Genomic DNA, 26,342 nt, shown 5'->3' on the forward strand with positions numbered 1-26,342 from the left:
TAGACTGAACTGTCCGCCGGACCTGAACCCATTGTTATGCTGCCAGAATGATTTATGGTTTTTGCAATCTCAAAACATGTTATCTTTCTCTTCATCACTTTAAAGTGTAAATGAATACTTAAATTGTGACAATTGCATCAAATTGTGTTATCTATTTCTTATATCCTTTAATTATTATTTGTTTAATTGTTTATCTCCTAGAAAAACAAGAATTTGGTTTTTTAAAACAGGAATGAAATGTGTCAAAAAAATAGGAATGAAATAAGTACTTGAAATATCTTGATTACTTTCTTGAAATTTTCTTCTTCAAGTTTGGAGATATAATTATTTTTTCCTCTCACTATTGATTTAGATTTAGAAGTAGGAAGAGGAAGAACAAATGTTATGTTGTGAGAGATTTGAGACATGATGAATGCCTGACCTTTTGAAATGTTTGAAGTTTCAATTTTTTTTAGTTTTAAAAGTCAACTATCTCCTTTATTGTAAAGGCTGGATCGAACATCCCTATTTAACACGTCGCAAATTAGTGGGTTATTTTGGAAATCATGCAAATTCTTTTCGTGTTCCAGGATGTCATACTTTGAACAAGGAGGCATTAACGGGGATCATCTGCATTCATATTATTTCCTAATATAATATTGTCTTATAAAAGTCATAATTGATACTCATTCCATTGCTTCAAAAAACTTGAATTTTAAATACGTGATAAGTGATTATTGCAGCTTATCTTTAGCCTATTTTAATCTCGTTTTATTGTGTGTGTTTATCGCTTTATCTCGTAAATAAGCGCTTTTATAGGATGGTTGAACCCAAAACGTCAACCCAAAAGGGAAATAAATGTACACATGACAATATGTAATTTTATCTGAAAAATAAAGATGGCAAATAGTTGCTTATCTGGTGTAAAAATGAAGAAAAACAATTTATCGATCAATCTTGTGAATGTCCGCCCAAAAATTGACTATCATTATCTCAATTTCCTTAATCTGATTGTCCGCCCAAAAGGGAAGAAAAATTGAAAAACAGACTTAAGTTCAAAGGATAGTTAGAGAGGTAACCAAAATAGGAAGGTTTTATCTGTATCTATTTTACAGTCTTGTTTTCTTGTAATTCCTTTGGTGTCAATAAGTACGGGGCAACCTAGATCTTAGTCGATCGAAAAAATGAGCCATGTACGAGTACCAGAGATTTCATTCTCTTAAGCTTTTGAAGAATAGTCCGATTGATCTGAAAACTTTCCTAAGCAAGCTTGTTGCTTGAGGACAAGCAACAATATAAGTTTGGGGGTGTTTGATACGTGATTATTGCAATGTATGTTTAGGCTATTTTATTCTAGTTCTATTGTGTGTTTTTATTGTTTTGCTTCGCATGTATGCGCTTTTTTAGGTTTTTGTTCATTTCAATTAATAACAAATTATTGGACAAGATTGAAGTGAAAAAGATGGAAAATCCTGATTGACTTATCAATTTATGAATCATGAGAAAACAAAGAGCTTAAAGTTATTTTTAGAATTTGAAATCTTAAATATATTTATGTCGGCTAGTGAAAGCAAAGACAACCCAAATGTCAATCATGTATCGAAAGGTAGTGATTCAACATTCAACCGCAAATTTCTAAACAATTGATAATGAGATGCAATTAACAAGGTATCGTGTTCTCGATTGAGAAAGTTGATTAGGTGTGCCCGAAACACGTCTAGATACACACACCACGAAACTGGGTGTAATGCATTTTTATCTACTTTTCTATAGCTTGCTGTATTTTCTTATAATTGAAATAGGAAAGTTAATTAAGTGATTTGGGATGGACATCATGTACCCCATATCCCATTTTACAAGAGGGATATAGGTCTTTATGCATGTTAATTTTATTCCATTTGCATTGAATATGTGACTATTCAACCAATTTAGTTACACACCATTAGGATAAAAATTAGTACTTAAAATCATCTATATGTGGGTTCGATCTTATTATATTACTTCTCATTGTCGTGCACTTGTGATAACATATCAATAAGTCCTCAATGAAAAATGTTACTCCCTCCATTTCAAAATAATAGTCGTTTAAGGTTTTTACATAGAGATTAAGGAATACAATAACATTGTCATAAGATATTACACTTTTACTCCCTCTAGCCTTATTTATAAGCAAAAGTTTTCTAAATTTTTGGTCTTAAATATAAACAAATTTCAACAAATCTAGGTGCATTTAATGTCTTTATTCCAAAATTATTCATGCATTAATTACTTTATATTGTTAGTAGGTGACAATTTAATTAAGGGTATACTAATAATTATGTTATCTCTCTTACATGAAATCAAGAAAATTAAATGCACTTAAATATCCTTCTTAATAAGCGTGAAATTTATCTTTTTTGCTAAATAATCAGATCAGAGTAGTACTAAATTAACTTATTAATATGTTTGACGTAATGTACGTAGTATTAATTAAAGGACAATTGAAAAAATATAAATTATCTATACATGAAAAAATGATAATGACAATCATTTTGAAATACATTTTATTTGTTAAAACAATAGTAATTTTGAAACGAAAGGAGTAAGGTAATATGTCATCCTAAATTTGAATAGTCTAGTTTTGAGGTTAAAATAAGAAAATTTAACAATTTCTTTTTCATGTGGAATAGACAAGGTATCAAGAGATAATCGAAAAAGTTTGTTCAAGTTGAATGATAACTAAAGTTTGAAATGTATGATTCGAGTATAGATATTTCAAAGGTCAAACGTTTCTTGCTTGAACAAGAGTAGCATTAGTATGGGTTATGTATTGGGTTAGCTATAGGCCCAAATAGATAAGGCCTAACTCATCTCAAATTCATTTCACATGACCCAAGGTATATAAGTTAGTTCACACTAAAATCAAGGTGTATGCTCTCATTTCCACTTTTTACTACATTCATCTTAAATCTTGAAATGACTTGGGCACTGGAGTGCTAACCATATCCATCGCGTATCACTATAATAGAGATCAACACAGCCGATTCAAGATCATCAGTTCATCAGCTGCATCCAACTCTACTTCATAGATGGAACATTAGCGTTGTCAGTGGGAATCAACTTTTGATTCCTACGATTACCATAATTTCATATTAAATCTTCGATTTAACAGTTTTTAACCTCCTCAATTTACCAAATCAAGAGCATTCAGATTTGATCATGGAGATTCGTGACATTGATCGAATCCTTCAACAGGAATCTAAGCAGCGGGACATAACCGCTTCACCTATCCAAGACCTGGTCACGGACCCTATGTACATATTGCATAGTGAGTTGAAGGGAACCATGAAGTTTCACCTTCATCTCGACAACCAAATGTTTAAGAGTTTTCAAGGCCTTGACATGACCCTCCTCCAATTGACGGGTCACCTTAGCAACTAAATTAGAGGCTCTTGACGCCCTTTCTTCTCCTCCGTAAGATCGGCCTCCATCTCAGTTACCCGGGCAGCAAGGGTTGATGGAGATCCGTATATTTACATCCTCTTGTTGTGACTCATTAATCTTGACCTTCTCTTGCAGCACGGTCAACTTCTTTTAGAAGGATCAACAACTATGTTCAATAACTTCATACTTCCCCTTCCAAGTGTACCTTTCCTTGTAGGGATTACCGACATCCAAGATGTCTCCTCGGCTGGTAGCAACTAGAGGTAACAGGGAACATGCCTGGTACATGCTATTGGTGATCTTAGAGACAAGTTTTTTCTCTTCACTTCAGAAAGGCTTTAAACATATAACAAGTATTCCATCGACACCACTATGGCAGCTTCCTCAAGAGTGCAGGCAAGTTGGGATGAAAAAATGGGAGGCATCCACATCAAGGTGTTCATCTCCCTTGAAGAATTCCCCCTAAACAAACAGGTCAGTTTAGCTATACATTCTTCTTGTTTAGGCATCTGCATGAAGGTGTTCATCTCCCTTGATGTAGTATTCGTCAAATGAGGCATCATATCCTAAATACCTTGAGCACTTGAAAGGCCATAAGACATCCATAACTTGTCAATATTATCTACAAAATGCACTCACACATGTAAAAAAAAACTTTAGGACTTTGTCCTCACCAAAAATCTCTTTTCTCTGTTCTCGGATCACTGCACTCACGATGGCTTAAGTATCAATTAACCTCTTCCTCACCTCGGTATAGGACACCTCACTGGGACAAAACCTTATTTGTAACCAAGCTGTTGAAACCAAGCGTGTAAACATTCCTTCATAACCGCCTCTTCAGAGGAAAGGAGGTCTGGTTTAGTTCGGTAGAAAAGAGTATCTTGGTGGAAATGTTATTAAGACCAATACTTCATAAACGTGCTCTTGTAGAAGCGATAAAACTCAACAAAAGGAGTAGCAAAGAGTGAGATGGGTCTCGGACGTGAGGGGTTTCACCCGTAAGAAATGCCTCATATAATCACCTCAGTCCCAGATGAAGTGGTAGAACCATGGAATGTCTGTGTGAAAACTAATGAGGCCTTGGGCGTGGTGGTCATCCTGAGAAATGCATACCAGGTAGAATATATTGAGAAATAGTCAAACTTAAGGCTTCTACGATTTATGCTCGATAGATAGCTGGAATTCCCTCATGTAGGCCCAATACCTAGGATGAAGCTGAGAAAGAGTAACATTCAAATACTTCAGGACGACCACTTCAAAGTTGGAGAAAGGCAGCCGCACTCCTATCCTCATGAACATACACTTATATAGTATAAATGCTAAATTGTCAAAGGAATCACATATCCTTTTCTCTAGGCCCACTGGAAAAGCCGACCAACCTTGAGGGTCACCGACCATAATTCCAACATCCTCTATTATCGTATGACTATTCAAAATGGATAGAGTACCTACTATCTCGACCTCCACCCAATTGTAATTTGTTGCATCTGTCGACTCCTCTAACGTCACACCATTTTGAGACAGGTGGTCAATTTTAGAATGTTCAGAGGGCGTGATCCAGGACACTACATTTGTCCTACCCCGAAAATCCAAGTGGGCTTTCACTTCAGCGTCTCTAGGCTCGCGAGCAATAGTTCTTAGATAAATTTGAACGAAATCGTTGACATGTCCCCTCATTCACCAAATAGCTTGTATTTCCTCGTCTGTCAAGAATGGAGGGGGCATAGGGACTTCTATACGATTTACGTCTCCACTGTCATTTGATAAAAGGACTTCTAATGAGTCGGATGAAGAAGTTCCTTCCTCCAGGCATCCCCATATACCTTTTCTGAGTCAGAGTCATCAAATAATGATATCACTTATGGATTCATCTGATCTTGAGCACATGGAGGAATATGAGAATTTGGGGATCCCCTCATTCCTACACCAGAAGAAGTTTTGCTCTTATAATCACTCACTAAGTTAATGGTATTATGGCTCATCTTGACTAGAAAATGGGAAATCCTACAGAAAATTCATGAGTTTAGGGTGGTACATAGGTATGTGAAATTGATGATGCATAGTGAATAAAGAAGGTGGAGACTTTAATCAACGAACTGGAATCGTCTTGATTAGTACTCTCAGAAAAGAAGAGATTAAGGTCTTACTAAGACAATGAATATGAAAGAGCTTAAATACCAAATATCACAAAATGTTGCCAAAACACTTGACTCCTCATATTTACAGGCAAAGAAGGTCAAACGACCTAGGTCAGCTAGGGAAGGAAATTATGAAATCAATTACTAGATCATCCTTGGGAATACGTGCACACTCAAGTGAAGTCAAATGCATTATAAATTGTAGCATGCCCTAACTTGTCGTGTTATTACATTTTCCAGAAGGAGGTGATGAAACATTTCAAAGATGAAAGTGCATTTAATACGCTTGTTCTTCACTACTTCTTCAATTGATTTCAGTTGTTTCATTTCTAGCTCACATCGGATAGCACCATGGAGGCCGGTCAAAATGACTAAAGACTTCCCCGACTCACTAATACATAACAAAGCCTTTAGAGCAATTGTTTTGGACTGGCCAGAGACCCAAATAGCTAAGGCCTAACTCATCTCAAATTCACTTTACTTGACCCAAGGTATATAAGTCGGTTCACACCAAAAATAAGGTACATTCTTTGATCTTCACTTTTCACTACACTCATCTTAAATCTTTAATTGACTTGTTGGAGTGTTAACCATGTAGGTCTATCCCGCATTGTAGTAATGGAGATCAATATAGTCGGTTCAAGATCATCAATTAATCAACTACATTTAATTCCGGTTCCTGAGAAAAACAGGTTCAAAGAATCAGTAATTTGCATTCAGATAACTTTTTTTGGAAGCTTACAAACACTATAAAAAAATTGGAAATTTGTGGCAGCTGAAAAAGTGTTCTTGTGGCAGTTTTAACCCCCATAATTCACAAAAGTGGTGTTTTCATGTAAAGCAATATGGCTTTCGCAAAGTAAAAACTTGTGGTTTTATATCAAAAACACTTGTTTGCTCTAATTCCTTTAGTCTTGTTAAATTTTCTAGTAGTCATGTTTGACGAGGTTTTAAATGGTGATGAGTTGATCATTACAACTCTTAAGATGTTATGAGTTGAAGTTATCAGATTTAATTTCCTGAATGGTGATTATTAAATGTTTAAATTGATTGATAATGATTCAGTTGCGATGATACCCTAAAAGAATGTGAGCACGCGATGACAGGTTTTATGTGATATTTTATAACCTGTGTTACGGAGCATGATTGATTTTTGGTGTGAGTGACACTGTTGTAGTCATATTTTCAATTAAACTCTGCGTTAAAATTATATGCGGGTTTAGGGTGTTACATGTGTCATCGTGTTTGAGAAGAAATAGAGGAATCGTTACTAGGGACGGAGCCAGGAAAATTAGCATATGGGGGCAAATATATATATATATATATATATATATATATATATATATATATATATATATATATATATATATATATATATATATATATATATATATATATATGACTAAATTATTTTTTATTATGCTACTTTTTAATAATAGCTATAAAATATTTTGCATGATATTTATATTTGTGAGACATAATTAAATATAATGTAACTTTTTTATATTATTTAATAATATATACTAACTAAATTAAATTTAAAATAAAATATATTAATTTTAAATGTAAAGTATGTATTATTTTTAAAAATAAATATCATTATTAATATAATAGTTTTTTATTCTCTAAGTGTAATAACAATAATTATAAAAAATACACAAGTAAAAGATCTAAAGTTTAATTTCGATTTAAGAGTCATTAATTAACTTTACAATGAAAATATACAATGTCACATCATTTTTTAATATTATTTTAATTTTAAAAAATTAAAATTTTAAATCAATTAATATTAAAGATATTGATATCTTCCTTCAATCAAATTAAAATATACAATGCCATACTATTTTTTAATATTATTTTAATTTTAAACAAATTAAAATTTTAAATTAAATAACACTAAGAATACATATATTTAACAAAAACTAAAGGTACCAAAACCCTGTCTTAATTATATGTTATAGTAATAGGTGCAGGGTCGACCCAATCATATCGGAGGCCCCGTTCTAATTTTTAAAATAGACTTAAAATTTTAAAAAAATACAATTATAATAATTAAAAATATATATCAAAAATACAATTATATATTAATTAAAAATAAATTTAATTATAATTATTTTGAGCATACTAGACTTTGGGAAAGGGCAGGAACTGAAGCTGAAGGGTTGAACATTTTTTCTAAAACATATTACTTAATTGGTTTATCGTAAACAAATTAGATTTAATAAAAAAATAAAATAATTTGATTATTAAAATGTATAGAAAAAAAAAAGAGAAAGTGATATTTTAAACGGGACTTGATTGAAAATAGTTTGTGAAAAGTCACTAAATAAAATATTGTTAATAATAATGGTTAAAAAATCAGTAATTGTGGCGTCTACAATAACCACCATAATACAAGGGTAATTGTGTGGCTTTCACAAAACCGCCAGAAATCTCCCTTTTTTTAGTGACAACAAGATTAAAGTTATTTAAAGTTGTTTCAAATTTGAAGCATAAAGGAGAATGCATGTGTCACACATGCAACTCAACAAAAACCCTCATAGTTTTCTAAAAACAAAGGATTTCCCTCTCAAATAGAGTTTTTTTCTTTTGATAATTTCCTAAATAGATGTCTATATCCCCTCTTAAAAAGATTATCAAACTTAAAGGTTAATTGAATGATATATGTTACTCAAATCCTATAATAATATATTATCATTTAGACATGTTCTAGTTTGTACATTTTCTACACTTCCATTTATTTTCATGCGTTAATGTTTGTACATTTTCTAATTTGAGTTATAGATTATTCTTCAAATTTATTTATTAAAATTGACAGCCAACAAAAGAATAATGGTAGAATTTGAAGGTGCTAGGACACTTTATTTTTAATGTTTCTCTTCTGAAACTTTTTCTTTATAGTGAGTATGAAGCTTTAAATTTTGATCATTAACGTTATTATTACCGGTACAAAAGAACAGTTTCAAGGAATATGGATGCATGGAAAATTCCAATCATGCTGAGATTCTGACACTATAATCATTCACAAAGGGTTTGAGTGTTACTCCCAATGGCGGAAATTGTGAGGCATGAGAGTGTTTTGTTTCTTTTAATGAAACACAAAGATTTGAACTTTGCAGAAATAATAAAAGAGAGAAGGAGGGATGGTGAGTTGAGGGGACCATTCTCCTATTTCAATCTTGAGCTGATTTTAAAATTATTCAAGAGGGGACCATTTAGGTTTTGAAAGAAGAGGCAGTTTAGGTTTTTTTTTCGGACAATCAAATAACTGATTCAATTAAGAAGGAAAAGTAGCAAAGATGCAAGAGATGGGATCCTACTCTTACCAATGCCAACCATATAGTAGGCATCAATATTAGAGTTTCTACTCATGAACATGACAACAGTTTTCTTAAAGGAGCCCAACATTTATCTACTATAAACACATTAGAAAACTTCACCGACTAATACAATCAACAACACTGAAAGAACATCGGATTAAATAAAGAATAGGCATGATAACGAGTCGGTTTGAAGATGGTTTTCACCTCTTCAAATTCAAATCCAAATTTTAAAATAATCTCAATTTTCTATCCTAATTTTTATCCAAAACAAAAAATTAAAACTCAAATTTATTTCTATCGAATTCGGGTTGGGTTTGGTGTCCCTGCTTCTTATCATTTATTTAAATATATCAAACTTTTTAAGAGAGAGAGAGAGAGAGAGAGAGAGAGAGAGAGAGAGAGAGAGAGAGAGAGAGAGAGAGAGAGAGAGAGAGAGAGAGAGAGAGAGAGAGAGAGAGAGAGAGAGAGAGAGAGAGAGAGAGAGAGAGGAGAGAGAGAGAGGAGAGAGAAGAGGAGAGAGAGAAGAGGAGAGAGAAGAGAGAGAGAGAGAGAGAGAGAGAGAGAGAGAGAGAGAGAGAGAGAGAGAGAGAGAGAGAGAGAGAGAGAGAGAGAGAGAGAGAGTAGAGAGAGAGAGAGAGAGAGGAGGATAGAGAGAGAGAGAGAGACTAGAGGAGAGAGAGAGAGAGAGAGAGAGAGAGAGAGAGAGAGAAGAGAAGAGAGAGAGAGAGAGAGAGAGGATAGAGAGAGAGAAGAGAGAGAGAGAGAGAGAGAGAGAGAGTCGCTGGCATAGTAAACTATTTTTACACCATCATCCAATGCAATTATAACGTTCTGCCATCTCATATCAGCATTTTAAAATTAAACGTGTGATTTGTCGGGATACACGTCTCTGATTAGTTGATACTATAAAAATATTTTATACTGTCAATGCATATTCTTTTTTCTCATATATATATATATATATATATATATATATATATGTGTGTGTGTGTGTGTATGTGTGTGTTGTTTTAAACATCGGTTCAAACCGACCGATTAAATCGACTTGATCAAAAATTAAATTGGTAACTGATTTTAATTCACAATTTAATCGATAGTATAATTACCCAAAAAATTAACTACAAAAACAAAAATGAACCAAAAATTTTGACAACGAAGGCCCCCGACTCGCCAACCATGCATATTTTTTTCTTTCTAAAACTCATCGACGCCATTTTATAATTATTAAGAGAAAATAAAATAAAACATAGACTCTAAAATTAACTCAACCCTACAAAACCGGTTGGTAGAGTGAAGACTGCCCCCACTTATAAACACATGTTCAGACCATATATTGTCCGATGTGGGACTCTTAACAGTACAAATAAAACTCTTATTAATCTGAAATATTTAATAAATAAAAAAGAGTTTAATAGAAATACATTGATAGTGTAAACAAATTTTATAGCGTCAGTTAATCATAGAAATCATAGAAGTTGAATATTAAAATAAGTTTGACTTTTATTTTAAAAATTTATAAATTAATGCAAATGGGTGATGGTGATGAATCGACATTATAAAAAAATTTATATTGACAATGTATAATAATTAATCTTATTATAAAAAATTGATATAATCTATACAACAACTTTAATATTGAAACCAAACGTCCTTTTAACCCTCTGTTCCCTTATATGAAAAAACAAAGGGATAGCCGGATCACGCTTAATTGATTTTATTTTCTATTTTCTCTGGGATCGAAATTTTTAATTTTGAGCACTACAAAACAACGTTAAAACAAATCTATATGAAAAATTCTAATAATTGTGGGATCTGAGACTTGTACTCTCATTCACATGGGATTCAAGTGCCACTGCTTTGTATTGTATTGCTCCAACCAGTTGTAAATTGACAGACAGAGGATGGTTTTGTTTCATTTATCGAGAAATAGAGATTGAAGATATATAAAATGATTGAAAGATTAGGAATACCAGGATCATCAAATTCGGGGGTTAAAATAAGGGAACATTTTTAAAAAATTATGTTTTTTTTATGAGTAACATATGAGATATATATCATATATTTATTCAAAATTTTAAGATAATAAATGTGTAAGTTCTATAGTTTATAAATATTTAAATTTCTATTTTTATAATCAATGTGAGAGTTCTCCACATTTTATTTCTTAAAGTTTTCAACTCACATTTGTTATTCTCAATAAGGAATTGAGATTTCACATAAAAGACTCATTCTGTTTTTTTATAATATGGCTATCAATTATTTGGTACTCCATCCATTTTTTTATAAATCGTTTTGAGAAAAAAATATATATATTAAAATATAAGTTGTTTGAAAAAAATTGTATATCAAAATATAAATTATTTTATAATACCGAGAAATTATTAAATGCCGCATAATAGTAGAAGACAGAAAGAAAAAAATATTCTCATTATCACTGTCAATTTTAAATTCAGTATATATATATATATATATATATATATATATATATATATATATATATATATATATATATATATATATATATATATATATATATATATATATATATATATATATATATATATCATCAATGAAGAATCAATGTGAAATCCTCTCATTAATGAACATCCATAATTATTCCATTTATAACACTCCACCTTCCATGTCCATAAAAGAGTACAATATTCTTTGTTAGAGAATTGTCTAGTTACTAATCAATACTCCCTCCTATCCAAATTATAAGACTTATATGATATTTTATGGGAATTAAGAAACATAATCAATGTTGTTTGAGAAAGAGAAGTTATTCATGGCTTTACAATATTGTCTTTTATTTATTATAAATGAAAGAGAAATTTAAAGAATTGAAAAAAGAAATAGTAATAAATGATAGTGACTTATAATTTTGGACAATTTTTTTGGCAAAGATTTATAATATGGAATAGAGGGAGTACGATTTATTTCAAATAAGGAAGGAAATAATTTGAGAGACAATCATATTTAACAATAATTACTCATAACACTCTCCTTGGATGTTTATTTAGGATATACATCGCTAAAACCTTATTCGGAAAAACCTAGTGGAAAAATATCTAGTGAAGGAAAAAGAGTATAATATCCTTTTAAGATAAATCATTTTCCCTCCTCAGTTGAACGATCATTTCTTCGACGATGAAGACCTATATTTTGTACTAGTCGGTTAAAGTTCTATTTGTCCCATCTTAATGTAATCATGTTTCAATTGAGAGATGCATGCAATATTATCTTCATATATGGTTGTTGTATTTATTTTTTCAGAAGCCAAACCACAAGTCTTTTGTGTGTGTTAAATTAGGGATCTCAATCAAATGCATTCTCAACTTTTCTCACCATAAGTAAAAATAATATATGTGGTCTACCATTACGAGGATCTGACAAGTAATTTGTTTCTGCATAACCTGTTAATTCTAATTTGGATACTTTGGAATAAAACAATTTCATGTTCATTGTACTCCTAAGATAACTAAGTATATGTGTAACTCTGTTCCAATGTCTTCGTGTAGGCGAAGAACTATATCTTACTAATAGATTGACAAAAATTAATATATCATGACATGTATAATTAGCAAGATAGATTAATGCTTTAATTACACTAAGATATGGTACTTCTGGACCAACTGATTTTTCATCCTCTTCTCGAGGTCTTAAAAGGATCTTTTGAACATTCAATGATCTAACATCATTTTCATATGCAACATACAAGATTTTTCCATATATAAACATTTTAACACTTATCCTATATAACATACTACTCCGGCCTGATTTATAAGCAAAATAGATAAATTTCACGCTTATTAAGAAATATAGTTAAGTGCATTTAATTTTCTTGATTTCATATGAGAGAGACAACGCAATTACTAGTATATCCTCAATTAAATTATCTTATACTAACAATATTAAGTAATTAATGTAGGGATACTTTTGGAATAAAGGTATTAAATGCACCTAGATTTGTTGACATTTGCTTATATTTAAGGCTAAAAAAATTAGAAGACTTTTGCTTATAAATAAGACCGGAGGGAGTACAAGATATGTCCATATAAAAGTGTTTTAACACTTTTTTTATATAATATTTTTTATGTAAGCAAATTTCATTCTCTAAATGTTCACCTTGTAAGGACTTTGTCTTTCCCAGGTTTTTCATCTCAAACAATTTATTTAAATAATTTATAACTATTGAAAATACTTCAGGAGTTTCAAGAATATTTATGCCATCCACATGGATATCTATTATAGCAAATTCACTTTCAGGTATTTTCATAAAAATACAAGGACATGTGGAGTTATTTGTATATACCTCCCTTATCAAATATTACTAAGACGATTATACCACATGTCTCCATATTATTTTAACCTATAGAGATACGTGTCCAATTTGATGGAGTAGATTTCTCGAGATCCAAAATTATGTATCTCTGATATATTAAATGTTACTCCTATTGGATTGACCATTTGGTTTGGCTTCATTTTAGCAAAACAACAACTTGGAGAAATGTCCAAGTATTCAAGATTGGTCAAGTTTTTTAAAGTTGTATGAAGTTGTATAAAGAACACATGTTGGATTCTATGCTCAAATATGTTGGTACGACATTTGGGCCTTGTGTAGTAGGCGCCAGAATACTGTATTTTTGACTATGTTATGCAGAAGATTTGTTAAAGATTTTATTGTTTTGATTTAATAATATGATTAGGTGATTTGTTTGACAGCTCAATGAAGATTAATTCAGATTTAATGGAGATTTGAATTTGAATTTAAAATTAAAATAAATCATATTTTGTTGGAGATATTGAATGAGTAAATCAAATATTCAACAAATTTTGCATTGATTCTGGATGAATTCAAAAATATTATGTATGGAGAAAAGTTCAGAGTTACTTTTCTATATAAGGAGCTCAAACCTATACTACAAAGCAAACACTCCCATTGAAGATCTTAGAGTGTTAGATTTTGTATCGTGTATTCATGTTAATTCCTTAATAAGATTAGGGTAGAGTCTTTATGTACACCTCTATGTTCCAGTAACTTGGCATAGAAAGTTTGTCTAGTTGAGTTGTAATCAGCAGTGTTTATGTACACCTCTATGTTTAAGTAACTTGGAATAGAAGGTTTTTCCATTTGAGTTGTAATATTCAACATTCTTTCATCTTGTGAAGATTGAAGTTGATCACTAGGGTTTAATAGTTTTTTTCCTCTGTCACTGGTCTTGTGACAGAGAAGAAAGTGAATAGGTTCTCATATTTAAAGGGAGACTCTAAATAGAAAGTCATTGGATAGTGTTAGGAAGAGGAATTGAAAAAATATAGGGTTTGATGTTTCTTGTAAGTCTAAATGTAGTAAACTAGTAATAGTGAATTTCCTCTCTTGGATTGTGGACTCAGCCCCCAGACGTATGTGTAGTTTCACTGAACTGGGTAAACAATTGATTATGTTCTTTATTGTTTTTCTACTCCATCGTCTATTACCTTTTAGTATAGTGGTTCTAGTGTATCTTGTCAAACCTGTTGTTATGACATCGAGTTTGAGATATGTCCCCTGAGGAACAAAATTTCAATGGACATCAGAGCAGACATCCTAGCTTGTTGGATGAGCTCCAAGGAAGATAAAATTTTCTCAAATGGAGACAGTTAAATATGGAGGATCAGTCAACAAACCACCTGTTTTAGATTACATAAATTATGATTATTAGAAGGTGATGATGGCTTCTTTTCTTAAATCCTTGGGAAACAAAGCATGGAAAGTTGTGATCAGGAAACATCACATTATTACCTCTGAAGATGATACAACCAGCCTAAAACCAGAGGTTGATTGGACTAATGTTAAAGATAATGAAGTCATTGGAAACTCCAAGGCATTGAATGCAGTTTTCAATAGTGTGTGTTGTATGTAACACCCCAATAAAATAAAATAATTATTTAAATTAAGTTAATAGTATATTATTAATTTAATCAAATAATTGGATTATTTTATTATTGGAATGTTATTATTGGATTTTTTAATATTATTATTGGAATAATATATAAGTGGGGAATAAGGAAAGAGTCCCATGGGAGTAAAAAGGTTTTTTTTTACGTGAAAAGCAGAGAAGCGATTGTGAAAGAGGAAAAGGGCAAAGAGGCAGAGCAAGAGGAAGAAGGTTGGAGAAGAGAAGAGCTTGGAGCTTGAGATTCGCCGGATTAACTCAGGTAAGGGGGGTTTATCGTCGTTTAATGGGTATTATGGGTTAACATGTAATGGGTAGTGATAAACCGTTGAATTGACCCTAATTGGATTATGAATGCTGAAAATTGTGATGCATAGATGATGTGAAAACTGAAATTGAACCTGTATTTGAGTGGGTAGTGATTCCCCGAACGTGTAGCTTTTTACGGAATTGGAATCGGAGGTCTGGAAGTCCTCCAACGGCGGAAAATGCGGAGAATTCTGCATTCTGCTTCGTGTTAGCGCAGGAACAGCTTTCTGTCTTGCGTTAACCGGTTAACCCAGGGTGTTAACCGGTTAACACTGTTATGAATTGTGAAAAATTGCTGTTTTGTCTGCGTTAACCGGTTAACCCAGGGCGTTAACCGGTTAACACTGTTGTGTGTTGTGAGAATTGCTGTTCTGTCTGCGTTAACCGGTTAACCCAGGGCGTTAACCGGTTAACACTGTTGTGAAATGCCAGAAAGCGTGTTTTGTGCTGCGTTAACCGGTTAACCCAGGGTGTTAACCGGTTAACACTGTTGGAAAGTGGGAAAATTGTTATTTAAATATTATGTACACATTTGATGTTTGGCCTATGTTGGCGTATGATGTAATAGGGATCATTTCCCATTGTTTTGAGTAAAAGGGGTATTAGTAGAGTGTGCTAATGCTGTGATTGATTATGTGACATATCATAATTTGATTATGTGATGAATATGTTGATGATGTATAATTGTATGCATAATGTTGTGAATGTATATATTATGCATATGTTGTGAATGGACTGTTTTATGGCTTAGAGTGTGAGCATAGGTCCATTGTGGATTATTGTTGTGACGTGCATTGCTAGGTGAATTAGCATGCATATTGTGGCCTTTATGGTGGTAGCTAATTCCCATGGTGAGGAATTAGTGATGTTAGTCATTTTGGACTGTTGTTGATGTTTGCATGCTAGGTGAATTAGCGTGCATAGCATGGCCCTTGGGGTGGTAGCTAATTCCCATGGTGAGGAATTAGTGATGTGAGTCACTAGGTCTCAAATGAGTGGGACTAGTGAGCTTGGTAGCCGTACCTGGATTTGGTCGGTGAAGTTGAACTATATGTTCACGAATAGTCGGTACCGCATGCATGGAGTCTCATTGCATAATATATGTATGGCGTATAATATGAATGGATGTATTCCAATGTTATACGTGTGTTTGTGTTGATATTGAGTATGAGTTGCATTGGTATTGAGTATGATATTTGAGTTGATGTGCCGTTACTGAATGTGTGATGTGATTAGGGTGATTAATGTGTTAAATTACTTAACATGACATGATATTTTATAATGCTTATTATATCGATTGAGGAACTCACCCTTACAACTATTTTTCAGGTAACGAGCAGTGATTGAGTAGGAGCTAGTGCTTGGAGTCTAGTGTAGTTCCTTTAGTGGGTCATGCTCTGATAGATGTAACATCGGGACGGGATGTTTTACCTTGTTGAATAATTTTACATGTAATGTGTTACATGTTTTGAATGATCGATTTGATCTCTATCCGCTGCGTATTATGCGAATGTTTTATTTGATAAATAAATGAGCATGACAAGCTACTTGATGTATGGTGTGAAATGTTGTGTGACACCCTTAATTGCATATCTACTCTGATTGATATATGTTGTTATTTTAATTAAATATTTGGGGTAATTTAGAAGGGTGTTACATTAGTGGTATCAGAGCATAGTCGGTCGAGTCGAGTCGTAATTATTCTGTTTCCCCTGTACGGGATAGGTGTTGTGTAACCCTATCAGTACTTATTGTTTTAGCTTGTTGGGTTTTCAGAATAGAGATGGCTGGAAGAGGTAGAGATGATGCTGCGATTGCTGAGGCTCTGGGTATGCTAGCTGGAGTACTTGGAGGGAATCTGAATGCTGTGGGAATGGGAGCTGCTCGTCAACTGAGTGAGTTCCAGAAGAACAATCCTCCAATGTTCAAGGGAGCATACGATCCAGATGGCGCTCAGAAGTGGTTGAAGGAGATTGAGAGGATCTTCCGAGTGACTGAGTGTGCCGATAACCAGAAGGTCAGGTTCGGTACGCATATGCTGTCAGAGGAAGCAGATGATTGGTGGGTTGCTACCCGCACTGAGTTGGAATCTGCTGGGAATGCTGAGATCACTTGGGCTGTGTTCAAAGAGAGATTCCTGAGGAAGTACTTTCCAGAGGATGTCAGAGGAAAGAAAGAGATAGAGTTCTTGGAATTGAAGCAGGGCAATCGGTCTGTTACTGAGTATGCTGCTAAGTTCACAGAGCTGTCGAAGTATTACACTCCCTATAATGAGGTTGCTGGAGAATTTTCAAAATGTGTGAAGTTTGAGAACGGGTTACGTCCCGAGATCAAGCAGGCTATTGGGTATCAGCGGATTAGAGTGTTTTCTGACTTGGTTGACTGTTGCAGGATTTTTGAACAAGATACCAAGGCCAGAGCGGAGAGCTATCAACAAAGGGTTGATAGGAAAGGCAAGAATCAGAATGATCGTGGGAAACCGTATGCAGCTGGCAAAGGTTTCCAGAGACAGAGTGGGATGAAGAGGCCTAGTGGGGGAGATTCTAGTGCCCCTGCTAAGTGTTACAGATGTGGTCAGGCTGGACATCGTTTCCATGAGTGTACCAGTACTGAGAAGAAGTGTTTCAAGTGTGGCAAAGTTGGTCATTTGGCTGCAGAGTGCCGGTTGAAGACTGTGACTTGTTTCAACTGTGGAGAGGTGGGTCATATCAGTCCACAGTGTCCTAAGCCGAAGAAAGAGAATCAGTCGGGAGGAAAGGTCTTTGCTTTATCGGGTTCTGAGACTTCTGCAGATGATCGTTTGATCCGAGGTACGTGTTATATTAATGGCTTTCCTCTTGTAGCTATTATTGACACAGGTGCGACTCATTCCTTTATATCTTTGGATTGTGCTGTGAAACTTAAGTTAGAGATATCTGAGATGCATGGTAGTATGGTGATTGATACTCCTGCGAAGGGTTCAGTGACTACTACTTCAGTTTGTTTGAATTGTCCCTTGAGTATTTTTGGTAGAGACTTTGGGATGGACCTAGTGTGTCTTCCACTAGTGCAGATTGATGTTATTCTGGGTATGAACTGGTTGGTGTCTAACCGAGTCTATATCAATTGTTTTGATAAGACTGTGATCTTTCCTGAGATTGAGGAAGGAAAGAGTTTGTTTCTATCAGCCAGGCAGGTGAATGAGGCAGTGGCAGATGGGGCAGAGTTGTTTATGCTGTTAGCGACTATGGAGGCTAAAGATAAACTGGTGATTTGCGATCTAGCCGTGGTGTGTGATTTTCCTGATGTGTTTCCAGAAGAAGTGAATGAATTACCGCCAGAGCGTGAAGTTGAGTTCTCGATTGAATTGGTACCTGGTACTAGACCGATATCGATGGCTCCGTACCGTATGTCTGCTGTTGAGTTAACTGAATTGAAGAGTCAGTTGGAAGATCTGTTGGATAAGAAATTTATTCGTCCGAGTGTGTCACCGTGGGGTGCACCAGTGTTATTGGTTAAGAAGAAAGAAGGTACTATGAGGTTGTGTGTGGACTACAGGCAACTGAATAAAGTGACGATCAAGAATCGGTATCCTTTGCCGAGGATTGATGATTTGATGGATCAGTTGGTGGGTGCGAGTGTGTTCAGCAAAATAGATTTGAGGTCGGGATATCATCAGATACGTGTGAAAACTGAGGATATTCAGAAGACTGCTTTCAGAACAAGGTATGGACATTATGAGTATTCTGTAATGCCTTTTGGTGTGACTAATGCGCCTGGAGTATTTATGGAGTATATGAATAGGATTTTCCATCCGTACCTAGATCGGTTTGTTGTGGTGTTTATTGATGATATTTTGGTGTATTCGAAATCTGAAGAAGAGCATGCTGAGCATTTGAGAGTGGTTTTAGGAGTTCTACGAGAAAAGAAGTTATTTGCTAAACTGTCGAAATGTGAATTTTGGTTAGAAGAGGTTAGTTTCCTTGGTCATGTGATTTCGAGAGGTGGTGTTGCTGTTGATCCTTCTAAGATAGAAGCGGTGTCTAAGTGGGAAGCTCTTAAGTCTGTTGCGGAGATTCGAAGTTTCCTTGGTTTGGCTGGTTATTATAGGAAGTTTATTGAGGGATTTTCTAAGTTGGCGTTACCGTTGACGATGTTGACTAGAAAGGGGCAAGCATTTGTTTGGGACTCAAGATGTGAAGAAGGTTTCCAAGAGTTAAAGAGAAGGTTAACTACTGCTCCTATTCTGATATTACCGAGTCCGTCAGAACTATTTGAGGTTTTCTGTGATGCTTCATTGTTGGGTTTGGGTGGTGTGCTGATGCAGAATAAGCAGGTTATAGCTTATGCTTCGAGACAGCTGAGGGTTCATGAGAGGAACTATCCGACGCACGATTTAGAGTTGGCAGCCGTGGTATTTGTTCTGAAGTTATGGAGGCATTACTTGTACGGGTCAAGATTTGAGGTTTTCAGTGACCATAAAAGTTTAAAGTATTTGTTTGATCAGAAAGAGCTGAATATGAGACAGAGGAGATGGTTAGAGTTTCTGAAGGATTATGACTTTGGTTTGAATTACCATCCGGGTAAGGCAAACGTAGTGGCTGATGCATTGAGTCGGAAATCATTGCATATGTCTATGTTAATGGTTAAGGAATTGGATTTAATTGAGCAGTTTAGAGACTTGAGTTTGGTGTGTGAGAGTACTCACAATAGTGTTAAATTGGGAATGTTGAAGTTAACAAGTGGTATTCTGGATGAGATCAGAGAGGGTCAGAAATCCGATGTGCTTTTGGTTGACAAGTTGACTCTAGTGAATCAAGGTCAAGGTGGTGAATTCAGAGTGGATGAGAATGGTGTTTTGAAATTTGGTAATCGGGTGTGTATTCCGGATGTTACCGAACTTAAGAAGAGTATTCTGGAGGAAGGACATCGTAGTGGCTTGAGTATTCATCCTGGAGCTACGAAGATGTATCATGATTTGAAAAAGTTATTTTGGTGGCCGGGAATGAAAAGAGAAATTGCGAGTTTTGTTTATTCTTGCTTGACTTGTCAGAAGTCAAAGATTGAGCATCAGAAGCCGTCTGGGCTAATGCAACCGTTGGCTATTCCAGAGTGGAAGTGGGATAGTATCAGTATGGACTTTGTTTCTGGTTTACCGAGGACGATTAAGAATTTTGAAGCTATTTGGGTGATTGTGGATAGATTGACGAAGTCGGCTCATTTCATTCCGATCAGAATGGATTATCCGTTAGAGAGATTAGCCGAGTTGTATATTGAGAAGATTGTAAGTTTGCATGGTATTCCGTCGAGTATTGTTTCGGACAGAGATCCTAGATTTACATCAAAGTTTTGGGAAGGTTTGCAGAAGGCTTTGGGAACTAAGCTGAGATTGAGTTCTGCATATCATCCGCAGACTGATGGTCAGACTGAGAGGACGATTCAGTCATTAGAGGATCTTTTGAGAGCTTGTGTTTTGGAAAAGGGAGGTGCTTGGGATTGTTATTTGCCTTTGATTGAGTTTACCTACAACAATAGTTTTCATTCGAGCATTGGTATGGCACCGTTTGAAGCTTTGTATGGTAGGAGATGTCGGACACCTTTATGTTGGTATGAGTCCGGTGAGAGTGTTGTGGTTGGACCGGAGATTGTTCAACAAACTACGGAAAAGATTAAGATGATTCAGGAGAAGATGAGAATTGCTCAGAGTCGTCAGAAGAGTTATCATGACAAGAGGAGGAAGTCACTTGAGTTTCAAGAGGGAGATCATGTGTTTCTTCGTGTTACTCCGATAACGGGAGTTGGTCGAGCTTTGAAGTCGAAGAAGTTGACACCTCGATTTATTGGTCCTTATCAGATTTTGGAGAGGATAGGGGAGGTAGCCTATCGTATCGCTTTACCGCCATCACTTGCGAATTTGCATGAGGTTTTTCATGTGTCTCAGTTGAGGAGGTACATTCCTGATCCGTCGCATGTAGTCCAAATAGATGATGTACAGGTGAGAGATAACCTGACTGTTGAAACATCACCTATGAGGATCGAGGATCGAGAGTTGAAGCAGTTGCAGGGTAAAGAGATTGCCTTGGTGAAGGTAGCTTGGGGAGGACCAGCAGGTGGCAATGTGACTTGGGAACTTGAGAGTCAGATGAAAGAGTCTTATCCGGAGTTATTCGCTTGAGGTATGTTTTCGAGGACGAAAACTCTTTTAGTGGGGGAGAGTTGTAACACCCCAATAAAATAAAATAATTATTTAAATTAAGTTAATAGTATATTATTAATTTAATCAAATAATTGGATTATTTTATTATTGGAATGTTATTATTGGATTTTTTAATATTATTATTGGAATAATATATAAGTGGGGAATAAGGAAAGAGTCCCATGGGAGTAAAAAGGTTTTTTTTACGTGAAAAGCAGAGAAGCGATTGTGAAAGAGGAAAAGGGCAAAGAGGCAGAGCAAGAGGAAGAAGGTTGGAGAAGAGAAGAGCTTGGAGCTTGAGATTCGCCGGATTAACTCAGGTAAGGGGGGTTTATCGTCGTTTAATGGGTATTATGGGTTAACATGTAATGGGTAGTGATAAACCGTTGAATTGACCCTAATTGGATTATGAATGCTGAAAAATTGTGATGCATAGATGATGTGAAAACTGAAATTGAACCTGTATTTGAGTGGGTAGTGATTCCCCGAACGTGTAGCTTTTTACGGAATTGGAATCGGAGGTCTGGAAGTCCTCCAACGGCGGAAAATGCGGAGAATTCTGCATTCTGCTTCGTGTTAGCGCAGGAACAGCTTTCTGTCTTGCGTTAACCGGTTAACCCAGGGTGTTAACCGGTTAACACTGTTATGAATTGTGAAAAATTGCTGTTTTGTCTGCGTTAACCGGTTAACCCAGGGCGTTAACCGGTTAACACTGTTGTGTGTTGTGAGAATTGCTGTTCTGTCTGCGTTAACCGGTTAACCCAGGGCGTTAACCGGTTAACACTGTTGTGAAATGCCAGAAAGCGTGTTTTGTGCTGCGTTAACCGGTTAACCCAGGGTGTTAACCGGTTAACACTGTTGTAAAGTGGGAAAATTGTTATTTAAATATTATGTACACATTTGATGTTTGGCCTATGTTGGCGTATGATGTAATAGGGATCATTTTCCATTGTTTTGAGTAAAAGGGGTATTAGTAGAGTGTGCTAATGTTGTGATTGATTATGTGACATATCATAATTTGATTATGTGATGAATATGTTGATGATGTATAATTGTATGCATAATGTTGTGAATGTATATATTATGCATATGTTGTGAATGAACTGTTTTATGGCTTAGAGTGTGAGCATAGGTCCATTGTGGATTATTGTTGTGACGTGCATTGCTAGGTGAATTAGCATGCATATTGTGGCCTTTATGGTGGTAGCTAATTCCCATGGTGAGGAATTAGTGATGTTAGTCATTTTGGACTGTTGTTGATGTTTGCATGCTAGGTGAATTAGCGTGCATAGCATGGCCCTTGGGGTGGTAGCTAATTCCCATGGTGAGGAATTAGTGATGTGAGTCACTAGGTCTCAAATGAGTGGGACTAGTGAGCTTGGTAGCCGTACCTGGATTTGGTCGGTGAAGTTGAACTATATGTTCACGAATAGTCGGTACCGCATGCATGGAGTCTCATTGCATAATATATGTATGGCGTATAATATGAATGGATGTATTCCAATGTTATACGTGTGTTTGTGTTGATATTGAGTATGAGTTGCATTGGTATTGAGTATGATATTTGAGTTGATGTGCCGTTACTGAATGTGTGATGTGATTAGGGTGATTAATGTGTTAAATTACTTAACATGACATGATATTTTATAATGCTTATTATATCGATTGAGGAACTCACCCTTACAACTATTTTTCAGGTAACGAGCAGTGATTGAGTAGGAGCTAGTGCTTGGAGTCTAGTGTAGTTCCTTTAGTGGGTCATGCTCTGATAGATGTAACATCGGGACGGGATGTTTTACCTTGTTGAATAATTTTACATGTAATGTGTTACATGTTTTGAATGATCGATTTGATCTCTATCCGCTGCGTATTATGCGAATGTTTTATTTGATAAATAAATGAGCATGACAAGCTACTTGATGTATGGTGTGAAATGTTGTGTGACACCCTTAATTGCATATCTACTCTGATTGATATATGTTGTTATTTTAATTAAATATTTGGGGTAATTTAGAAGGGTGTTACATTGTACCCCAAATTTTGTTCATCCTTCATATATTTTCTAATGTCACTTTAGTTTGAAAAAATGAGATGACATATTGCATAAGAGAGCATGTGTAAGGAGTACGATCATATGGTCTCGGTTTGAGTTCCAACTTTCGTTTTAGCACAATTTTCACTTTTACCTATTTGGATTTTACAAAGAAAAATAATAAATAAGTTGCATTTTAAAAAATATTTTAAGTTTTTAGATAAATAATATTTTTATGCATTTATAAAGAAAAAATAGAAAACGAAAAATATGGTATCATTTGTAAAAGGGTCAAAAATGAAAATCAAGTTCCCATTTGCATATTACTCTTTGGGCTCTATTTTATTTTGAATGAACATAATAGCCTATTCGATAGTAGGGTGAGTATAAGGAGACACAAGTGTGAGAGATCCTCAATTCAAGTCTTGTCTATCTCATTCTTAGTACATTTTCCCTTTTATTGGTTTCTAATTTTATTTCTGTTTTTATTTGAAAAAATCACAAAATATCAAAAATTATATATTTTTTATTTCTTTATTAATTTTCATTTTTCATATAAAACTCAGTTTTAAAAATAAATATTTTTTAATTTTTTCACTTTTTATCTAGAAAAATATTCAAAAACCATTTAAAAAAATTATACTTTTATTATTATTAAATTTTTCACTATTCCTATTAAAAAAATCTCTTAAACTTATTTAAAATTAAAAAAATCTAAGAATAGCAAAAGAGTCAATTGATATTATAGTATTAATCTAAGAATAAATAATTTTAATTGTTATTTAATCTAAAATACCAAAATATTCCCAAATTATATCTTCCAAATCACTCCATTCCTAAAAAAAAACAAATCTCCATAATCTCGTATTCTACTTTTTTTTTATCTTTTTTTTATTTAATTTTTTAAAAAACAGCAAAATTGTATTTTTTAAATATTTATTATTAATTTTTGGTTTATTAATATATATATATATATATATATATATATATATATATATATATATATATATATATATATATCCAAAAATAATAATAATAAATAATATATGTTCTATTTATAGTTAGAAATTATTCATATTAAAGTTTTATTTTTACTCTTGATTTTGTCTTAAATGCACGTTAATTACTAATTAATTCTTTATACCTAATTTTCATTATATAAATATGAATCTTTTTCTAACATTTTTATTATTTAATGTAATTATTACTTTTATCTTTAGGATAGTTTATTGGATTTTAATTTTAGAATATAATAATTGTTTTTATTTTTAGAATAGTTTATGTTTTAGAATTAATTTAGAATAGAACTAGAATTTAGAATTAAAATATTTCAGTCTAGTTTGGAATTGTTTTAACTAGTATATTTTATTAGATTATGATTAGAATTAGATTTATTAAATTAAATAAGGTTATTGTTTATATAAAATATTATAATTAAGTTTATTAATTGTATTATGATTAGAATTTTTATTTATTAAGATTTTATGTAATTAAATTACATTAGGATGTTATTATAATAAAAAAAAATGGTTTTTAGAATATTAGAAAAGAGTTCCAAAAAAATATCTCAATCACTACACATATTATTATCTTCATTACTCAGCTTCAAAACTTTCCCAAAACAAAAATACAAAAAAATAAAATAATCATTTCTCATCATTTGGAAATAATTACACAGATTATACATAGTTTTATACAGGTTTCACACAAATCTCACATAGTCTCAAACTTTTTGTTCAAGGGTGCCAAATTTTATTTTTATGTTTTAATTATTTTTATATCTTTTTAATTTAAGCTTTTGGTCATATGATGATTTCTGATAGCCCTCTCTTTTTCTTGTAAGTATTTGGTAAATTGTTTTTACAACAATTTGACACCAATTAGAGATAGATTCACCCATAATTTTTTTACATAGTTTTACGGAGTCTCAAACCTATTTTAGAGCATTAAATTTTTATTTTAAATAAATTGTTTTCTCTCTCGTTTGTTCTTTTATTTTACCCAAGTCATATGATGATTTTTGATGGTTTTACAAAGTCACAATTTTTCCTACTAAAATTATTTTTTATTTTTTTTTATTTTTCCAAACCATATGATAATTATCTGATGGTTTTCTTTTATTTTTTTTAATTGTAATTATAAATTTTTTACTAACAAGTTACTAATATTTTTTACTAATCATTTATCTTATTGTAAATAATACTAATTAATCATAATTTCTCATCCGTAATTCATAATTTCACTCCCTAAAAGTAGTTGCTCTTTAAATCGAAGAACAACAACACTAAAATCCTAAAGTCTTCATTATTAGAAGTAATTCATATTTATTAGTTGTACTATTTTCTTAGCCCCTAAGTTTGTTAGAGGGTATTTTAGTATTTTATCCTATTCTAGTAACCCTAGTTTTAGCTTATAAATAGGGTGACAATCATTGTAACTTTTATCATCATGTTTTGTAGCCGTCATTCTCTGAATAGAATATTTCCATTCATCATTTATTCTACCTTTGCACCAACAATTGGTATCTAGAGCTCCGGTTCGGATTCATTGGGAAACACGGGAAACACGAGTGAACGTGAGGTCTTGTGTGTTTGATTTTGATTCTTAGATTCGTGTTGAATCTTGAACAAAATCTGATCAGAATTTTAATTCTGTGGGTTGGGAAACACTGTGTGAGAAATCTGAGTGTACTGTGCAAGGTAGAAAGATGAACGGAAACGGCAACATGAACACCAAACTTCCAGTATTTGACGGTAAAAACTGGAATCGTTGGATGATCTAAATGTGTGTACTGTTCGGTGCTCAAGATGTTTTAGATCTTGTCACTGATGGTTATGTTCCGGTAGCAGCAGATGCGACGGATGAACAGAAAAACGCGCAGAAGGAAGTAAGGAAGAAGGATCGGAAATCATTGTTCTTCATTCATCAATGTGTTGATGTAAATGTGTTTGAGAAGATTGCAGATTCAACGACAGCAAAGGCTGCGTGGGACACACTGGTTAGATGTTATGGTGGTGACGCATC

This window comes from Lathyrus oleraceus, chromosome 3 (genome assembly GCF_024323335.1).
Source record: "Lathyrus oleraceus cultivar Zhongwan6 chromosome 3, CAAS_Psat_ZW6_1.0, whole genome shotgun sequence".
Lineage (NCBI taxonomy): Eukaryota > Viridiplantae > Streptophyta > Magnoliopsida > Fabales > Fabaceae > Lathyrus > Lathyrus oleraceus.